The following is a 21850-nucleotide window of genomic DNA, read 5'->3' as shown; positions in this document are numbered from 1 at the left end:
ACATAGACGAGAAACACTGGCTGAAGGCACAGTCTGGTTCACTGATAGGACCTGATTTACTATAGACGAGTTAAACAACTGAAATAAATCGAAACCAAACAAGTTCACTGCAGAAGAAGAACGAAGGACGTAAAATGACACAAGTTTCGTTTGTCCTTTGTATGTTGCCAGAAGGCTGCACTGTCCTAACACAGGGATCGCTTGTCCTGAATAACTACTTAGCTTAACATTTGCGGCACGCAACGGAGGTTTGCCCAGCTGTTTGTACGTGTCGTGATTGATCAGTGAAACTGCAGCTCCGGTGTCGAGCTGGAATGGTATCACTTTGCCGTTAATGTCCAAGTCTACAAAATGTTTAATGTCCTGGTGATGACAAGAGCGACTGTCTCGTGCAACGTGAACTGACACTGGTACAGAATCACTTGCGACTTGACGGGATTTCCGGCGATGTCGACGCACACTGTTTGTGGGACGAACACAGTCACTGTGAGAGAGACTGGCACTGGGCGGAGTGGCATGAACTATATGAATTTCCATGGGTGAAGTTTCACGAGCCGGAGTATTCTTGGTTCGATTTCGACGCGAAGCAAAGGGCCTGGAATGGTTTTGAGCTTCCGATTTGAGATTTTTCTGGCAAACACTTTGAACATGTCCTTTTTTGCTACAGAAAAAGCAAATAGCCTGGCATGACGGGCAATTCTCACGCGAATGTCTAGTAGCACACCGTGGGCATGATTTCGCGGCATTTGCTTGCTGGCGCGATACATGTGGCTGAGAGCCAGGCGGCTTTGGCACGGCCAGGCACGAGGACTGTTTACTGTTCCATGCTGCTCGCCCAGTGGGCCGGTTAACCTGACACACGGATGGCGAAGTTTCAAATGATTCCTCAGCAAAGTCAAGTGTGTCCTGACGATCCAATATGTCCATCACTTGTTGAAGGGAGGGATTGACTAGTTTCAAAATCTGTTCCCTTATACGAACATCAGAAACGTTCTGTGCAATTGAATCACGCACCATATTATCTGAATAAGGGAGTCCACACTGACACTCAAAAGCACAATCCCTAGTAAGGCCTTGCAAGGTTGCAACGACTCCCTATTAGTCTGACCGGCCGTACGTTTTGTACGAAAGAACGTATACCGTTTGGCAACTGCATTGACTGATTCTTTGAAATATGCATATAACGCAGACAAAATTTCGTCGTAGGACAGAGCTGCTACGTCGCGTCGGGGATATAATTTGACTATCACACGGTACGTTTGGACACCGACGGATGCTAACAAAAATGGCTGCCGCTCGTTACCTTGAATTCTGTAGGCGGCGAGATGGAATCCAAATTGGCGTGACCACTCCGTCCAGCTTTCCAGTGCAGCATCAAAAGGACGAAAAGGTGGTGCAACTGCGTGTTGTGGCTGTGTGAGCGGTGGAGCGGCGGCTGCCGCATCGTTTTGCATTGCACGTTGACCCTGGACGAGCTGTCCAAGGGCATCCAGTAAGGCCTGCGTCTGCTGGTTCTGTAAGCGATAAAATTCGGACAGTACATCTGGAGATTGTGGCGAAGCCATTACACAAGTAAATCAGGGCAATATCGATACGAACGCGGATTAGCCTCGTCGCCAACTGTTGTGGATTGGCAAGACAGCCAACCCACTATGACAGGAAGCCGAAAGGCACGCGTTGTAGCTCACGCAGGCTGACGTGAGGTCTGGAAGAGTTAAAGGAATTGAGACTAGCAAAAAGAACGTAGCTGCTGGAATACTTAACTTTAATCCATAATTGGTGAACATCGCTCTTGACGGTACATGTTTTACAGCATCAATAGTAACTGGTAATGGCGCCTTGCTAGGTCGTAGCAAATGACGTAGCTGAAGGCTATGCTAACTATCGTCTCAGCAAATGAGAGCATAATTTGTCAGTGAACCATCGCTAGCAAAGTCGGCTGTACAACTGGGGCGAGTGCTAGAAAGTCTCTCTAGACCTGCCGTGTGGCGGCGCTCGGTGTGCAAACACTGATAGTGGCGACACGCGGATCCGACGTATACTAACGGACCACGGCCGATTTAAAGGCTACCACCTAGCAAGTGTGGTTTCTGGGGGTGACACCACATCTTAACTACTACATAACACTTTTTCAAAATTAATAAGCAAACATACTAATAGTATTAATAGTAAGACTGTATTAAAAACTTTCGGATTTCGGCCCCACAAATTTAAATTACATGTAAAGTTTTACTCCAGTGGGTGGGAAATAAACATCGCAGGTTGGGATGCGTAAACTAAATCCACAGGAGGGGATGGTCTGATGCAGAGGGGGCGAGATCCCCCACCCCAAATCCCCCCCTGCAAATTGCACACAGCCAAGGCAGCAGTTGAACATTTTCTGTATCCAGAAAGGCCCATACAGGACCTGCAACATGCAGTCGTGCATTATCCTGCTGAAATGTACGGTTTCGAAGGGATCGAATGAAGGGTAGAGCCACGGGTCGTAACACATTGGCCAATAAAATTGCTACACCACGAAGATGACGAGCTACAGACGCGAAATTTAACCAACAGGAAGAAGATGCTGTGATATGAAAATGATTAGCTTTTCAGAGCATTCACACAAGGATCGCATCGGTGGAGACACCTACACCGTGCTGACATGAGTAATGTTTCCTACCGATTTCTCATACACAAACAGCAGTTGATCGGCGTTGCCTGGTGAAACGTTGTTGTGATGCATCGTGGAAGGAGGAGAAATGCGTACAATCACGTTACCGAGTTTGATAAAGGTCGGATTGTAGCCTATCGCGATTGCGGTTTATCGTATCGCGACATTGCTGCTCGCGTTGGTCGAGATCCAATGACTGTTAGCAGAATATGAAATCGGTGGGTTCAGGAGGGTAATACGGAACGCCGTGCTGGAACCCAGCGGCCTCGTAATATCAGCAGTCGAGATGACAGGCATCTTATGCACATGGCTGTAACGGATCGTGCAGCCACGTCTCGATCCCTGAGTCAACAGACGGGGACGTTTGCAAGACCACAGCCATCTGCACGAACAGTTCGACGACGTTTGCAGCTCGTAAATCATGGTTGCGGTTACCCTTGACGCTACATCACAGACAGGAGTGCCTGCGATGGTGTGCTCAACGACGAACCTGGTTCCACGACTAGCAGATCGTCATTTTTTCGGATGAATCTAGGTTCTGTTTATAGTCTCATGATGGTCGCATCCGTGTTGGCGACATCTCGGTTAACGCTCATTGGAAGCGTGTATTCGTCATCGCCATACTGGCATATCACCCGGCGTGATGGTATGGGGTGCCATTGGTTACACGTCTCGGTCACCTCTTGTTCGAATTGACGACACTCTGAACTGTGGACGTTACATTTCATATGTGTTAAGACCCGTGGCTCTATCCTTCATTCGATGCCGGCGCAACCCTACATTTCAGCAGGATAATGCACGACTACATGTTGTAGGTCCTGTACGGGCCTTTCTGGATACAGAAAATGTTCGACTGCTGCCCTGGCCAGCACATTCTCCAGATCTCTCACCAACTGAAAACGTCTGGCCAATGGGGGCCGAGCAACTGGCTCGTCACAATACGCCAGTCACTACTCTTGATGAACTGTGGCATTGTGTTGAAGCTGCACGGGCAGCTGTACCTGTACACGCCATCCAAGCTCTCTTTGACTCATTGCCCAGGCGTATCAAGGCCGTTATTACGGCCGGAGCTGGTTGTTCAGGGTACTGATTGCTCAGGATCTATCTATCTATATCCGAATCCCACTCCAGTTACTGCCGGGTCTGGGTGCTGATGAGTCCTCTCTATTTGGCACGGTCCTCCCACTACTTTTCTTCCTCCACTTGCTGCCAGGTTACACCTCTACATTCTACAGATATTCTCACTCCCATTTTCCACTGTGCTCTTGGGCGCCCTCTATAGTCTTTTCCCATCAATCTTTAGTTCTTCCATTATTTTGGGGAGTCCCTGCCCATGCATCCTCTTAACGTGCCCACACCATCTTAATCTCTTTCTTTCAGTTTCTTCTCTCATTCTTTCTTGCTTAAGGTCCTTTCTAATCTCTACATTCCTTACTCTGTCCGTTCTTGTTTTTCCCTTAACTGCTCTGAGAAATTTCATTTCCCCTGCTTGCAGTCTGCTCCAGTCCCTTTCTGTCATTGTCCATGTTTCTCCACCATAGGTGACAATAGGGATGTAATAATTCTTATACATAAGGAGATTGGCTCTTTCTGAAACTTCATTATTCTAAATCAGGTGTTTTGTTGTTCGATAGAAATTGCCTCCCTTCTGTAACCTTCTATTAATTTCGTTAGTTATTCTTCCATCCCTAGATATTTCACTCCCTAAATAAGTGAAACTTTCTACCACTTTGAGGGGTTCTCCATTCAAGATAATATTTCCGTTGATCCCTTTCTCTCTTCCAGATACCATTACTTCACTCTTATCTTTATTTATTTTTAATCCATACTTTTTCATTATTTCCTTCCACGCTCTGTACATCTACCTCTTTATCACCCCATATTACTATATCACCTGCAAAAAATCATCTTTTTGTCTTTTTCTTTTACTGTATCTTTAACTGCCCTATTCATTCCCTCCATCACAACATTAGAAAGTGCAGGAGATAGAATACTTCCTTGCTTAAGTCCTTGTCTTATTCAGAGTTCCCCAATGGTGTTCTAATTCTACAATTGTGTCCTCTGTACGTTGTCTTTATAACATTAATGTATCCATCTCCTATATCTATCTTCTTCATTTCTTCCCACAGTCTTTCCCTGTCAACTGAGTCATATGCCTTTTCTATGTCTACAAAAACCATTACCACCTTTTTGTTATACTCCCAACTTTTTTCCAACAGTTGACGGATAGAAAATATCAGGTCGATCGTGCTTCTTCCTTTCCTAAACCCATGCTGTTCTTCACTCAGCTCCTTTTCTATCTTTTCACTTATTCGACTTAGTAAAATTCTTTCAAAAATCTTGGCTGTATGATTCATAAGGGTTATTCCTCTGTAGTTTTTACAAAGTCTTTTATTGCCTTTCTTGAAGATGGGAACAATGTCTCCCGTTCTCCAGTCGTCATGCTTGATAGTACTCTATACAGCCACTGCATTCCCACTGGACCTGCTGCTCTTATCATGTCCACTGATTCTTCATCAGGTCCTGGGGCTTTCTCCCCATTCATCTTCTTCACAGCTTTTTCCATTTCTTCCCGTGTAATCTGTCCTAATTCTGCTTCCCAACTTCTCTCAATTTGTCTATTATTTGTTGTTTCCTCATGTACCTGCTCCTCAGCGTTTAACAGCTTCTTAAAATGTTTTTTCCAGATATCTTTTATATTCCCTGGATCTTCAATAATGGTACCGTCCTTTGTTTCCATCTTTACTGGTACTTTAGAAGCCTTCCTTTTATTTTTCATCATTTTATAGAACATTTTCTTATTGCTCTTCACATCTTCTTCAAGTTTTTTTTGTAAACTCTTCCCATGCCTTTTTCTTTGCTGTTTCCACTGTTCCTTTGCACTTCTTCTTTTCCTCTATATATCTTTTATGGTCTTCGTCATTTTTAGTTTTCCACCACTTTCTCCATGCTCCATTTTTTCTTCCAACTGCTCAGGATCTATGCAACCAAATTGCGTGAAAATGTAATCACATTTCAGTTCTAGTCTAATATATTTGTCCAATGAATACCCGTTTATCACCTGCATTTTTTCTTGGTATAGCAATTTTAGTCGCCAATAGTGTACCTGCCTGTGAGTGCTGTTCCGCCTCACGTGAAACTGCGTGCCGAAATCGAGCGAAAGAGGTCACACTCTCCTTAGGTTCGTTACCTCTTGCCTGCTACACACGGAGTAGTACATGGTAGGCGTGAGTCGTCTCATCGTGTTTATAGTCAATGGGTGCCAAAACAATGTTCCGCTTCTCTACTCCTTCATTGTTGTTGTTGTTGTGGTCTTCAGTCCTGAGACTGGTTTGATGCAGCTCTCCATGCTACTCTATCCTGTGCAAGCTTCTTCATCTCCCAGTACCTACTGCAACCTACATCCTTCAGAATCTGCTAAGTGTATTCATCTCTTGGTCTCCCCCTACGATTTTTACCCTCCACGCTGCCCTCCAATACTAAATTGGTGATCCCTTGATGCTCAGAACGTGTCCTACCAACCGATCCCTTCTTCTAGTTAAGTTGTGCCACAAACTTCTCTTCTCCCCAATCCTATTCAATACTTCCTCATTAGTTATGTGATCTACCCATCTAATCTTCAGCGTTCTTCTGTAGCACCACATTTCGAAAGCTTCTATTCTCTTCTTGTCCAAACTATTTACCGTCCATGTTTCACTTCCATACATGGCTACACTCCACACAAATACTTTCAGAAATGACTTCCTGACACTTAAATCTATACTCGATGTTAACAAATTTCTCTTCTTCAGAAACGCTTTCCTTGGCATTGCCAGTCTACATTTTATATCCTCTCTACTTCGACCATCATCAGTTATTTTGCTCCCCAAATAGCAAACTCCTTTACTACTTTAAGTGTCTCATTTCCTAATCTAATTCCCTCAGCATCACCCGACTTAATTCGACTACATTCCATTATCCTCGTTTTGCTTTTGTTGATGTTCATCTTATATCCTCCCTTCGAGATACCATCCATTCCGTTCAACTGCTCTTCCAAGTCCTTTGCTGTCTCTGACAGAATTACAATGTCATCGGCGAACCTCAAAGTTTTTATTTCTTCTCCATGGATTTTAATACCTACTCCGAATTTTTCTTTTGTTTCCTTTACTGCTTGTTCAATATACTCCTTCATAATAGACTGAGATACGATAGTAATACGAGACTGCTGCAAGCGATGGATTCACGCCACACCGAATCTAAATCCTGAGATTTAATCATTCGCTTAAAATTGGTGCTAAAATATTCATTTAAATCACATGAATGCTTCTGGCTCTTGAATTTTTCTGACGCTGCTCGGCTCAGAATCATCTGCCACGTATATAATATTGATCCTCAAAGTATGGGTCCAGCTGTATGCAAAAAATTGGGAAGGCATGGGAAATTTCTGCAGATATACCGATCCGGCCAGCTTTGTCCCTGCTTGCAGAAGGACGCACAAGAGTTTAACACAAGCATCGGACACTGCAGAGGGAAAAAATTTTCCTGGAAGCAAGAGCTGTGTTTGTCCAGTTGACTGGACCGCAGCGTAGCAGGCAATTAAACCTGCGGCTTCGGAGTCTTGTAGACAAACACGCGCTGTGGATCTAACCGACATCAGTTCTCCAAACCGGGCATTACGGAAAGCCATTTGTTACTGTGTACGCGGTGGCTGGAAAACACGAACAGGCAAATAGAACCGCCTAAAGCTGATGACACACGGACCGTGCTTTCCAACGTCAATGATGACCGAGCCGAGTTCACCTCGGTGCCGAACGCTCAGAGCGATGCGACTTGTGCATACGGTACGCGTTTCTCAACGTGGTATACACGATCGCAGCGCGCTCCAGCGGCAGTTGTTGGCTGTATCTGGCGGCGCAAATCACACGGATTACGACATAAACGGGCGCAAAATTCCAACGTCAGCGCTATTAAAATGCACGTATCCCCCCTTATCGAATGGTTAGTCATGGTACTGTGTCTGTGATTTACATAAATAAAAATTTCGGTGTTGGTGAACATGTTACAAGGCAAAAAGGAGAACAGTCATGTGACTGCTTATAAAAGTTCCATTACATGTACTGCGATACAAAATTGCAAATCAGATAAAAATCATTTCATCATTCTCGTCTTCTGGTGAAATCCTAAGGTCATTCTTACTTGATCACTGTTCCTATTCAGTAGCAAGATATTTACAACATGCGGAATACAAAACTTGGAAGAAGAAAGTGCGAAATATTTACTGCAAGTAGCGCAAGCGGTCTTGTAGATTAAGCCAATGGAACAGTCTCACTCCACAGAAAGAGCGTAGTTATATTTACATAGCATCGTATATTACAAAAAACACTTTTCTTTTAGTGTATGAACCTATTAGAAAACGCGAAGGTTAGTCAAGAAAACTTTCGTGTCAGTGAGATGCGAACCACCAATACATCATCTCATACCTTACAATACTGTACGTCTATTCATCGGGCTACACCGACGATCAAAAATCTTACGACCATACTTTCATGTAACGACGTCCTGGAAGTTTTAATTGTAGAAGTGTTCTTAAATGACATTTAATTATAACAAATTGTATCAACAATAGTGTGTTTTTGCCCTTGAAACGGTATACTTCCTTAATACACGAGTTACTGTGATTCTTTAATGACCCATATGACATTTCCCGTCGTTTTTTTAGAACAAATCGTACTATTAATGGATTTTCAAGGGATCGTCAATTCACTGTTGCTTAGGAACGGCGTATATACATGTAAGTCAATATGGCGTCTCGCGACGCTGCACTGAAAGGAGATGGCGTGTGTGCGACGTAGGTGGCTTTCTTCCATCTTACTGGCCTATGTTCAAACGGACATCTAGATATGTGACGTTCTGGATGCTTGCGTTCTGCGAATGATATATCCCATCCAGAATTGGCTGCCTATTAAGAGTCTGAACATGGTCCTTGTACCAAAGTTCCCTTGCAAGTCGAGAAATATATTTTAGTTCAACGAAATGTATCTGTGAACCGTGGTTTATTTTAAAAGAATATTCCTAAGAACTTGTTTTATTTACTAGCGATTCATCAAGAACATTAACACATTTAATCACATTATTTGAGGGTGGAAGTAGTTGCCAGGGAGTGACTGATGAAATCATAAGCAAATTCCTTTTTAACAAATGGTAATTTATTCACTTTAATGGTGCCTAAACATTTTTTAAAAGAAATAGATTTAAATTATAATCAGAAAGCACGCTCTAAATATCAGGTTACAATTTATTCAGAGACAGAAAGAAACAAGTTTTGACTGTATGAGCTTTCGGGCAGAGGACCTTGCCGCTCCCTTTTGACACGGCAGTAGTTGCGACCGCTCACAGCAGCCTCTGAAAGACTACACTGGTGCAAATCTGCAACACACCAGATTACTTTAAACTAAAGTTTTAACAATTTACACAAGCACACAAACTATGCACCCACCTGTAGGAGGGATGGAAATGGTACAAAACACTAATAATTAAAATATTAACTTTGCCACTGAATGTGCAACTTGATTTTAAGCTATAAGAAAAGTCTTACGGTGTAAGACTTGCAACTTTATACACTAAAATGATCATTTAAATAAAAGCCCATGAAATGCAATCTTATACAAAATTCTGCAAGGCTGGCCAAACAAGTTCAGATGCTCTACAGTACACAGATACCGCCTCTCAAGATCACAGGCAAGGTCAAAACATATTTCAGATATTAGGCCGCTACACTCCAAGCAATAAATTCGTTAACCCACCAAATCCGACAAACATGACAGAGGCAGCTCCGAACGACATACAGACACTAACTGCCTAACAAATGCGGACGAGAGACAGACGAGCAAGCTGGGGACGAGAGACTGACCAGGAAAACAAGTAGAATTTAACAAGAGTAATCACACAACATATAACCAATCACTTAACTTCTAATAAACGGCGATTTCTCGAGAAGACCTGGCGCAGCACCCCAAAATCGGTCTCCCGAACCGTCCGCTGCCAGCCGCTTCAACGGATCTCCCTTCTTTCCTGGTCCACACCAACCGACCGACTGCCCGCTGTTCCGTCCGAGACTGCTGCTCCGTAACGACTGCACTGCTGGTGCGTCTCCCACTCACTTCCAGACACACGACGGCGGAAATACTGGCTCGGCCCCAACCGTGCAGAGGAAACACGCCCACTGGCAAAACGACATCCCTGCACCAGGAAAAGACCGAGCCAATCTCCACAAGACGGTAACTGAAGGGGCCCAGAGGCGCTCGGAGAACCAGTTACACCACGGCGTTGCAGCTCGCACCGGCCAGACTGATGTCGTGGGTTGACTCCTGTTGCTCTCGTGTCGCCCGCGATATCACTACCCCTCGCTATAAGGCGCGGCTCACTGGACTCACGTGGCGACCTCACATGCGCCGACGCTCAAGACGGACAAGTCATCTTGTGTCTCAGTGCGCGACCGACCAACCGATCGATCCAACCGCCAATGACCATTGCCTGAGCAAACTCGAGCAGACTGGCGGCGTAACGCGTAGACTCAGATACAGAACTAAGCCACGAACGGGCGACCACTCGCTGAGTTCTCTTACTGGCGGAGTGGAAAGACTGTCATTTTGCCGGGTTTAAAGGTTGATCCGAACGACAGACATACTAGCACTCCTAACGACAGACACTCCGAACGACAGACAGACACTAACTGCCTAACAAGTGAGGCCGAGAGACAGACTAGCAAGCTGGGGACGAGAGACTGACCATAGACTCACTGGAGACTGACTCACTGGCGAGCTCATAGCTCCCCTTAAATGCGCGGGAATAGGCAGCCTTTCCCACCAAAGGGAGACACCAAAGCTGCGATTGCCACAGCGGCGCCACCGCCAGAAACGGAGGGGGACTGCTTCACACTACGCGCTGCGACGCTCTCTTCGAAACAGCAATTTTTACCACGGTTCACACTGACGAGCCAAAAAAATTGATACACCTGCCTAAGGGCCCCATGGGGCACGCAGAAATGCATAGCATGACTAGTGTCTGAATTAGTGCTGGAGGGAACTGACACCACGAATCCTGCAAGGCTGTCCATGAATATGTAAGAGTACGAGGGAGTGGTGGTCTCTTCTGTGCAGCACGTTGCAAGGCGCCTCGGATACGCTCAGTAATGTTCATATATGGGGAGTTTGGTGGCCAGCGAAAGTGTTCAAACTCTAGAAGAGTGTTCCTAGAGCCAATTGCAGCAATTCTGGACGTGTGTAAGTAGGCTGTTTATGTTTTCTTATTGGCAACGTTACGTAGCGCTCTGTGTGCAAATCACTGGCTGTGCTGTGTGCAGTCTGTGGCTAGTTTGCATTGTTGTCTGCCATTGTAGTGTTGGGCAGCTGGATGTGAACAGCGCGTAGCGTTGCGCAGTAGGAGGTGAGCCGCCAGCAGTGGTGGATGTGGGGAGAGAAATGGAGGAGATTTGAAATTTGTAAGACTGGACGGCATATATATTACGATTATTAAGGTAAATACATTGTTTGTTCTCTATTAAAATCTTTCATTTGCTAACTATGCCTATCAGTAGTTAGTGCCTTCAGTAGTTTGAATCTTTTATTTAGCTGGCAGTAGTGGCGCTCGCAGTATTGCAGTAGTTCGAGTAACGAAGATTTTTGGTGAGGTAACTGATTTGTGAAAGGTACAGGTTAATGTTAGTCAGGGCCATTCCTTTGTAGGGATTTCTGAAAGTCAGATTGCGTTGCGCTAAAAAATATTGTGTGTCAGTTTAAGCACAGTCTTGTATAATTTTTCAAAGGGGACGTTTCATATGTCGACCATTAGCCGAGGATACCTCACTGGAATCTTCTGATTTTTTCTTTTAGTTTGTGTAATTAGTGTAGATTTTGTTTATTGCTAGTGCGTAATTGTAGAGAGAATCTCCTCTGTAGTTGCAGTCTTTCATTGTTGTACAGTAAAACATTTGTGGCATGCATGAAGATTTGCCCCAAGTATTTCGCAGCTGCGCTTGCAATTAACTAGATATTATTTTCAGTGCTATGTTAATGTGTTCCCCTATTTTTGCTCTTCAAATAGTGTTTTTCTGTGTTGTCGTGTGAAATATTGTGACAATAATGGCGTGTGAAAAATGTAACACTAGGCTCCAAAGTAAACTGAGAAATAATAGTGACGACGAGCGTAGCTTATCAACACCATTGTGTAATGAATTAACAGACATTGGAAGTAGTAATTTGGTAATTGTGCATAGGGAAATGGAGCGGGCGGCAAACAATGGCGTAGGCAGTGAAACAATTAGTGAACAGGGAAGCATTATCGATAGATCGCTTGGCAACAGTTCGCCTCAGGAATCCGAAATGACAGGACACAACTTTGCAAATACTGTAGATTCAGGTTGTGCGTCCTCACCGTTTTCTCAAATAAGTCAAGACACATTTTCTGCTTGTCAAAAGGTGAATGTTGCCGGTGCAAATGCACTGCCGAAAAGCGTAGAGGAACAGATTACAGACACTAATGCATTGTTATTACAGCTAATGCAACAAATGGAACAAAATCAGAGACAACCAAAGCAAAGGCTTCAAAAGTTAGACACAATGGAACAAAATCTTCAAAGGTTAGACACAATGGAACAAAAGCTTCAAAAGTTAGACTCAGTGGAACATAAGCTTGAACAAACACGTGAAGATTTAACTACTGAGTTACATAACATTGAATCGAAATGTCAAAAAGTCTGTAATGATGTAAAAACACAAATTTGTGAGCATTTTCAACCTATTTTTTCGCGGCATGAAAATGCGTTACAGAATCACGAAGCAGCCATAAAAGAACTCCAAACTATTGTTCATGAAAATCACGACACCTTACAGGCTAAAATTGACTCAGTTGCATCTGCCGATTCGGTTACGCAACTTGCAAAAACTCAAGAAAACTTAAAGGACACAGTAGATACGATTTCAACACAAATGGACACTCTGAAACTTGGTTCAGAAAAACACACTGAGGAAATAAGTACACTATCGGAGAAAGTAGCCGAACTTTCGGATCAGTTCACTAACTTATCTGCAAAGGTAGATGATGATCTGAATGACACAAGACCTGTAGCCATCACTGACACAGAAGAGTGCGAACAAATTAGGAAATTCAAACAAAATCAGAATCAAATTAATACGCAACACCAAAGAGAAATCCGGGAGTACAAGATCAGCTGACACAGGTAATATAAGAATTACGTTTTTCAGATGCCACTCGCGCTCCAATACGGGAAGAGGGACATAGAAATACGGAACAGCCACAAAATAATAACTCAGGGCACTTCGGAAATTATGAAAGAAATTGGCAAGGTACACCGAATTTTGAGATGGAACCGCCGACACGACGTAACAATGACCGATGTGCTACTCGCCGACACAATGATTTTGACTATAAGCTGTTCATTACTACACGTAAATTCAAAACGTTTAAGAATTCTGCCAACGACATTCATCCACAAGCGTGGCTCCATCAATTCTCTCATTGTTTTCCTCCCAACTGGTCATTGGAGCACAGGTTAGAATTTATGTGTGGCTACTTGGAGAATGAACCAGCTGTAAGAATGTGATCGGTCATTCACGATTGTCACAGTGAAGGAGAATTTTACCATGTGTTCCTCTCAGCATATTGGTCTCAAGCTACACAAGACCGAGTAAAACATAGCATCATAATGATGAAACATTTCGAACAATCTGAATTTTCCAGTCTTGTGAAATATTTCGAAGACATGTTGCACAAGAATCAGTACCTGTCAAACCCATACAGCCCCTCAGAACTCATCCGCATTTGCTTAATCAAACTGCCTGAACATTTACGACATATTATTTCAGCAGGACGTTGCAAAGACGACATTGAAGCTTTTCAGGGACTGTTACAAGAACTGGAAATTGACACTGACAATCGCGGAACGCGAAAACAGGAGCACAACAATTACAGATCACATCCATCACAATTCCGCGATGACAGAAATAATATACAACAAGGCTATTCTTTCAATGTAAATCATGACCGAAACAGACGCCACCCGTATGACAACCATTGGCAGAGTAGTAATAATTACAAGGAAAGATCACCTCTCCGCGGTAATGACTATCACAGAGACAATCAGAGAAACAGACAATATGGGAACCAAAATAATTATTATCAAGGGAGACAGAATAACTTTAGACGCAACGGTCCAACGCGCAGTTACGAATCAGGGAGAAATTCTCCACCACGTGACCGACAAGAAAGAAACTATGGAATCTACCGACATGACGACAGACGATATGATCGTAACGACAGACCTGAATGGCATCAGAACTGGCGGGATTTAAACAGGGCAGGGCCCTCTCATCACGGTGAATTTGTAGAAGTTAGGTCTTCTAATCCCAGGAACGACGCACGCCAACAAAGAAACAGACAATAACTCGCACCGCAGGCAGTCACATGCGCTGGCTGGCTCAGAGAAAAATGAGATAGACGCTAACCTTCAGCAAATTTTAGCATTCCTTACCGACGTATACAACATGATAATTGCTTTGAAGTTGAAACTCTGCGTACTAGGAAGAGTAAAGGTTTACACCACATTTCACATGTAAAACCGTTTATTGAAAGATAATCTGATTTTTAACTTTGTCTTTGCCATATAACTTTTCACTTCACATTTCTAGTATGCATTGTCAGACTTAGAAACTGTTACCGTGCAACAATGTTTGAAGTTAAATATCCAGTCAAGAACCAAAAGAACTTATTTAAACAGAAATTACGAATGCATTGTTATTGTGAACAGACAACACAGTGTTATTGTGTGGGTGCATTCTTGCTTGTTAGTTGCACGATTACGTAACAACTATAAGGCTCACATACTTAGAACATTTACCAGTACTGCTAATGAGATTTTAATGCAACATTTTGGTTTTCTTGAAAATACATTCTGAATTAAAGTACCTTCTGAGAGATACCAGATGACACAGTGGTTGGTTTATGTGACAGCTACACGATTATATCACGACGTTACTAATGAGTGACAATTTACAATGTTGCTTTTGCGGTGTATCTGTTTTATATCTGCACAGTTTTTCTGAATTCTTCTGTAAAGTAAAACATGTTTTAGTAGTAACTTTTGTGGTATAGCTACAAGGAGACAGCCTTTTCCGTAGCACAACAATACGTTACAGCACAGTACTTTCATCATCACAACAATAAGCGTAATAACTAAGATATCTATACGCAAAGCATTTCACTTTTGTTTATCATGAGGTAAGTACATTGGCTTCTGCAGAACTTAGCTTTCGGAGGAAAAGAACTACGACACTTCCACAGAGATTATCTTACAACATGATGCACATTTAGTGCTACAGGACACGCATTTCAGAGATTAATTTTGTACTTAAAACATTTATTTTTAAAGATTTTTGAATTACAAAGAAAGTTTTCCGTGATACATTTCATTCCATTGCTGTAATCTGTAACACCTGAGGGTATAATTACATTAATCCTCAGGGGGGTACATGCCTACTTTGTGTACCATGTGTTTGGCAAGCACAAGGAGCCCTAGCTAATATGGTATTTGCTTATACAACTTTACACATCGGTACCATATTCCTCTAACACATAAATTACATAGCTATCTGATCATTTAACTGAGAGAGACAAACTTTTTTACTACGGCAGTGACAGATGTTTATGTAATTACACTGATGTATAACTTCACACTTACGAAATTGTATTTTGTCTCTACTTTGTGAACTGTTCATATTTTTTCGGACCCATTGTGATATTATGAGAGCATTGAATGATATATTTGGTATGGGATCACGATTTTTAAAGTACGTTTGAGGCAGATGACACTTTTGACATGAGCAGAGAATTTTTTTAGGTTTTGAAATTATTGGAGGAAGCTACGACGTTTTTGAGATTTGACTGAGGTGTTATAATGTTATTTTTACGACGACGATGTGTATTATGCTGTTGCGGTATGTTGATGATCAATAAGCTGATGCTATATGAGTTATTTGATTATGCTACGTATCTGTTATGATGAAATATTGAAGAAGTGTCGACGAATAAGGTAAGGAATAATGAGTAGTGGTTAGGGACACTGGTTTGTGAAAAAGGTTGTTGGAAACCAAGAATCGTACTTTAAGAGTTATGAAATGTGTGTAAATGCGTGAATGTATCACAATGCCGGCGAAAATTTTTGGACACTGTTATATTTAGAGGAATTTTTTTTCTACACATTTGCAACGCAAATTCTCGACCCGTGAAATTTTGTATATGAGACTGCCACTGTAGCGGAAACTGCTGTCGTAAATATTTCCGTAAGAAAGTTAAGTGACCACCTGCACGTAATGCGTCGTGGGCACCCAGCTGTGTCAGACGCCTGGAGAACAAGCCATTAGGGTGTGCCTTTACAGAGGCACAGGTAGAAAAAAAAGGGAGGCCATTATCTCCGCTATTGACATTCCTTTGTAGAAAGCATCGCAAATACGACACGCTCATTACTTGGAAACATTCTTACATCTACACACCTGATTATGACAAGTATCTTTCTACGAGAGTTGAGAGATTTTTTTTACTACTTTATGAAATGCCATATGGCTAATGAATGATGTTTCATGCCTTCCCTTGTACATATTTTCATTTTTTTTAATATCTAGTTTCTAGCTGCACTGCAGCAATGGTTGAAATAGATTTTTATAGATGTACTAATATAAATATTTTCTGTCTACAGATCCAGTAAATACTAATTTTGTAATACATTTCCCAAAAATGGGGGAGCACAAAGACATTTCCCTTCACAGGAACTGCATACATAATTTTCTTTTCAACTACTTGGTAATTTTTTTGGTAGAGTAAGTTTTTGTGATGCATCACTCTAGTGTCAAGATGTGACATAGGTATTAAACATGGCCATTTTTAGTGTAATATTTTTTCTGCTTGAGCTATGTCATGTTTAGATATAAGTTATTTCATTTGCTGCTGCTGTTTGGCAGGCATAGTGTTACTGAATTTGACTTTGTGCTACTCTTCTAAGCTAGTTTACTACTGATTTATTTTTCTTGTTTGCTGCACATTGCCTTATATTAGTTGTAATATTGCAACTGCTTTGCGAATTTCTATAATGCTGCTTGCTTCGCAAATCTGCATTTTTTTTCATTGCTGTTTGCATTAATTGTTTTGTGCTGCTGCATTGCCTCGTCCCTTAGTTTAGCATCTGAGCTCAGTAGATTTAAGTTAGCTTAAGAGGGGTAAACTATATAAGAAACTGACTATGGAGAATAGGTAAAGAATGCATTGCGAAGTTATATGGAAAAGATTTGGGCCAAAATGAGTATTGTACAATCAGAAATAATTATTTTGAAAGAAATAGGAATCGAATACAGGAAGGAGGTATAGATATGACTTTTTAGGAATAATGATGAATGAAGGGAGATCTCCAAAAGAAAAGAAAGTTTTGTTTGCAAAATACTGCAATAAAACAAAACCTGTCCTTTCCTTGTGTTATCCCACTATGTCTTTATGTACCCTTGTTTATTTGTCTTTTTCCTGTCTTTATGTGTTTAGCTAATGAGAGCTATGTTGTAGAATTTTTCTGATAATATGTTATTTTCTTTGTAAAGATGTTTAGACATTATTTATTCTGTTTTGTTTTAATGCACATGTGTAAAGTTGATGTTTCGAAAGTTATTCTGATCTTTTATGTATGTACTCATGTCATAATTCCTGTAACACTGATGTATGTATTATTTCGATTCTTTTGTAAAGCTTGTACTATGAATGTTATCTGTATTGTTATGTTCTTTAATGATGTATTTTGTACCTTTGTAATTGTATTCTCATGTTATAAAATCGTAATTGACACCGGTTCATCATATTAGTAACTTGTAAGTTACATTTCACTGCACACGTTTCTGTTGGTCATAGTATATGGACAATATGTGAGAAGTAGGGCTGATAGTGTTTGCACGTGTGTTAATAATTCAGCAAGGGGCTGGATAACAGCATTACTGGTTCGAAGGACATTTCAAAAAAAATTTTGTGAGTGCACATGTGGTGGTTCATGGACTTATTATATTATCCGCAAGACTCTTCAATGGTGATTGTGCACCTGCACAGTCACAACAGACGGCTGCTGGCCATCTCTACAAGGACTGCAGTGGGTCTGCATCTTTGATGACCCACCAATACCATTATTTCTACAAGGACTGCAGTGGGTCTGCACCTCTGGTGGTCCACCAATACCATACTCTCTACCAGGACTACAGTGGGTCTGCTCTGTGATGACCTACCTACCAATATTCTTCAAAAGTTCGAATGACTCTGCTGTTGGTGTGCTCTGTTGTGGCCCATTACCTATCAGCATGTCAAGAGTCAGCACTGTCTTTCTGTTGGAAGGACAACACTACTTCTTCAAGACTCCATAGAAATCTACTACTTCTGTGTGCATTTTCTTTTACTGCTCAGACTTCGAGAAAAACACTGCAATTTTACAGTGATGAACAATCTGAACTGTCTTTATGGACTGTGAGAAAATTTTAGCTTTTGACCAACATTGTATCAATAAGTGTGTGCATTTGATATCTTTGTTATTGTATTTATGAAAAATTTTATCAAATCATTATTGGCCACTACCCAAAACAATTTGTAAAATTTTTTGTGGGAGCATGGGGGCTATGTAAATAGGCTGTTTATGTTTTCTTATTGGCAACGTTACGTAGCGCTCTGTATGAAAATCACTGGCTGTGCTGTGTGCAGTCTGTGGCTAGTTTGCATTGTTGTCTGCCATTGTAGTGTTGGGCAGCTGGATGTGAACAGCGCGTAGCGTTGCGCAGTAGGAGGTGAGCCGCCAGCAGTGGTGGATGTGGGGAGAGAAATGGAGGAGATTTGAAATTTGTAAGACTGGATGGCATATATATTATGATTATTAAGGTAAATACATTGTTTGTTCTCTATTAAAATCTTTCATTTGCTAACTATGCCTATCAGTAGTTAGTGCCTTCAGTAGTTTGAATCTTTTATTTAGCTGGCAGTAGTGGTGCTCGCTGTATTGCAGTAGTTCGAGTAACGAAGATTTTTGGTGAGGTAAGTGATTTGTCCCCCCATGAACCATGGACCTTGCCGTTGGTGGGGAGGCTTGCGTGCCTCAGCGATACAGATGGCCGTACCGTAGGTGCAACCACAACGGAGGGGTATCTGTTGAGAGGCCAGACAAACATGTGGCTCCTGAAGAGGGGCAGCAGCCTTTTCAGTAGTTGCAGGGGCAACAGTCTGGATGATTGACTGATCTGGCCTTGTAACATTAACCAAAACGGCCTTGCTGTGCTGGTACTGCGAACGGCTGAAAGCAAGGGGAAACTACGGCCGTAATTTTTCCCGAGGACATGCAGCTCTACTGTATGATTAAATGATGATGGCGTCCTCTTGGGTAAAATATTCCGGAGGTAAAATAGTCCCCCATTCGGATCTCCGGGCGGGGACTACTCAGGAGGACGTCGTTATCAGGAAAAAGAAAACTGGCGTTCTACGGATCGGAGCGTGGAATGTCAGATCCCTTAATCGGGCAGGTAGGTTAGAAAATTTAAAAAGGGAAATGGATAGGTTAAAGTTAGATATAGTGGGAATTAGTGAAGTTCGGTGGCAGGAGGAACAAGACTTTTGGTCAGGTGATTACAGGGTTATAAATACAAAATCAAATAGGGGTAATGCAGGAGTAGGTTTAATAATGAATAAAAAAATAGGAGTGCGGGTTAGCTACTACAAACAGCATAGTGAACGCATTATTGTGGCCAAGATAGACACAAAGCCCATGCCTACTACAGTAGTACAAGTTTATATGCCAACTACCTCTGCAGATGATGAAGAAATAGATGAAATGTATGACGAGATAAAAGAAATTATTCAGGTAGTGAAGGGAGACGAAAACTTAATAGTCATGGGTGACTGGAATTCGTCAGTAGGAAAAGGGAGAGAAGGAAACATAGTAGGTGAATATGGATTGGGGGGAAGGAATGAAAGAGGAAGCCGCCTTGTAGAATTTTGCACAGAGCATAACTTAATCATAGCCAACACTTGGTTCAAGAATCATAAAAGAAGGCTGTATACCTGGAAGAATCCTGGAGATACTAAAAGGTATCAGATAGATTATATAATGGTAAGACAGAGATTTAGGAACCAGGTTTTAAATTGTAAGACATTTCCTGGGGCAGATGTGGATTCTGACCACAATCTATTGGTCATGAACTGCAGATTGAAACTGAAGAAACTGCAAAAAGGTGGGAATTTAAGGAGATGGGACCTGGATAAACTGAAAGAACCAGAGGTTGTAGAGAGTTTCAGGGAGAGAATAAGGGAACAATTGACAGGAATGGGGGAAAGAAATACAATAGAAGAAGAATGGGTAGCTCTGAGGGATGAAGTAGTGAAGGCAGCAGAGGATCAAGTAGGTAAAAAGACGAGGGCTAATAGAAATCCTTGGGTAACAGAAGAAATATTGAATTTAATTGATGAAAGGAGAAAATATAAAAATGCAGTAAATGAAGCAGGCAAAAAGGAATACAAACGTCTCAAAAATGATATCGACAGGAAGTGCAAAATGGCTAAGCAGGGATGGCTAGAGGACAAATGTAAGGATGTAGAGGCTTATCTCACTAGGGGTAAGATAGATACAGCCTACAGGAAAATTAAAGAGGCCTTTGGAGAGAAGAGAACCACTTGTATGAATATCAAGAGCTCAGATGGCAACCCAGTTCTAAGCAAAGAAGGGAAGGCAGAAAGGTGGAAGGAGTATATAGAGGGTTTGTACAAGGGCGATGTACTTGAGGACAATATTACGGAAATGGAAAAGGATGTAGATGAAGACGAAATGGGAGATACGATACTGCGTGAAGAGTTTGACAGAGCACTGAAAGACCTGAGTCGAAACAAGGCCCCGGGAGTAGACAACATTCCATTTGAACTACTGATGGCCTCGGGACAGCCAGTCATGACAAAACTCTACCATCTGGTGAGCACGATGTATGAGACAGGCGAAATACCCTCAGACTTCAAGAAGAATATAATAATTCCAATCCCAAAGAAAGCAGGTGTTGACAGATGTGAAAATTACCGAACTATCAGTTTAATAAGTCACAGCTGCAAAATACTAACGCGAATTCTTTACAGACGAATGGAAAAACTGGTAGAAGCCGACCTCGGGGAAGATCAGTTTGGATTCCGTAGAAATGTTGGAACACGTGAGGCAATACTGACCTTACGGCTTATCTTAGAAGAAAGATTAAGAAAAGGCAAACCTACGTTTCTAGCATTTGTAGACTTAGAGAAAGCTTTTGACAATGTTAACTGGAATACTCTCTTTCAAATTCTGAAGGTGGCAGGGGTAAAATACAGGGAGCGAAAGGCTATTTACAGTTTGTACAGAAACCAGATGGCAGTTATAAGAGTCGAGGGGCATGAAAGGGAAGCAGTGGTTGGGAAAGGAGTAAGACAGGGTTGTAGCCTCTCCCCGATGTTATTCAATCTGTATATTGAGCAAGCAGTAAAGGAAACAAAAGAAAAATTCGGAGTAGGTATTAAAATTCATGGAGAAGAAGTAAAAACTTTGAGGTTCGCCGATGACATTGTAATTCTGTCAGAGACAGCAAAGGACTTGGAAGAGCAGTTGAACGGAATGGACAGTGTCTTGAAAGGAGGATATAAGATGAACATCAACAAAAGCAAAACGAGGATAATGGAATGTAGTCAAATTAAGTCGGGTGATGCTGAGGGAATTAGATTAGGAAATGAGACACTTAAAGTAGTAAAGGAGTTTTGCTATTTAGGGAGTAAAATAACCGATGATGGTCGAAGTAGAGAGGATATAAAATGTAGACTGGCAATGGCAAGGAAAGCGTTTCTCAAGAAGAGGAATTTGTTAACATCGAGTATAGATTTAAGTGTCAGGAAGTCGTTTATGAAAGTATTTGTATGGAGTGTTGCCATGTATGGAAGTGAAACATGGACGATAACTAGTTTGGACAAGAAGAGAATAGAAGCTTTCGAAATGTGGTGCTACAGAAGAATCCTGAAGATAAGATGGGTAGATCACATAACTAATGAGGAAGTATTGAATAGGATTGGGGAGAAGAGAAGTTTGTGGCACAACTTGACTAGAAGAAGGGATCGGTTGGTAGGACATGTTTTGAG

Source organism: Schistocerca cancellata, chromosome 6, assembly GCF_023864275.1.
Source record: "Schistocerca cancellata isolate TAMUIC-IGC-003103 chromosome 6, iqSchCanc2.1, whole genome shotgun sequence".
NCBI lineage: Eukaryota > Metazoa > Arthropoda > Insecta > Orthoptera > Acrididae > Schistocerca > Schistocerca cancellata.
This window is presented reverse-complemented; position numbering follows the sequence as displayed.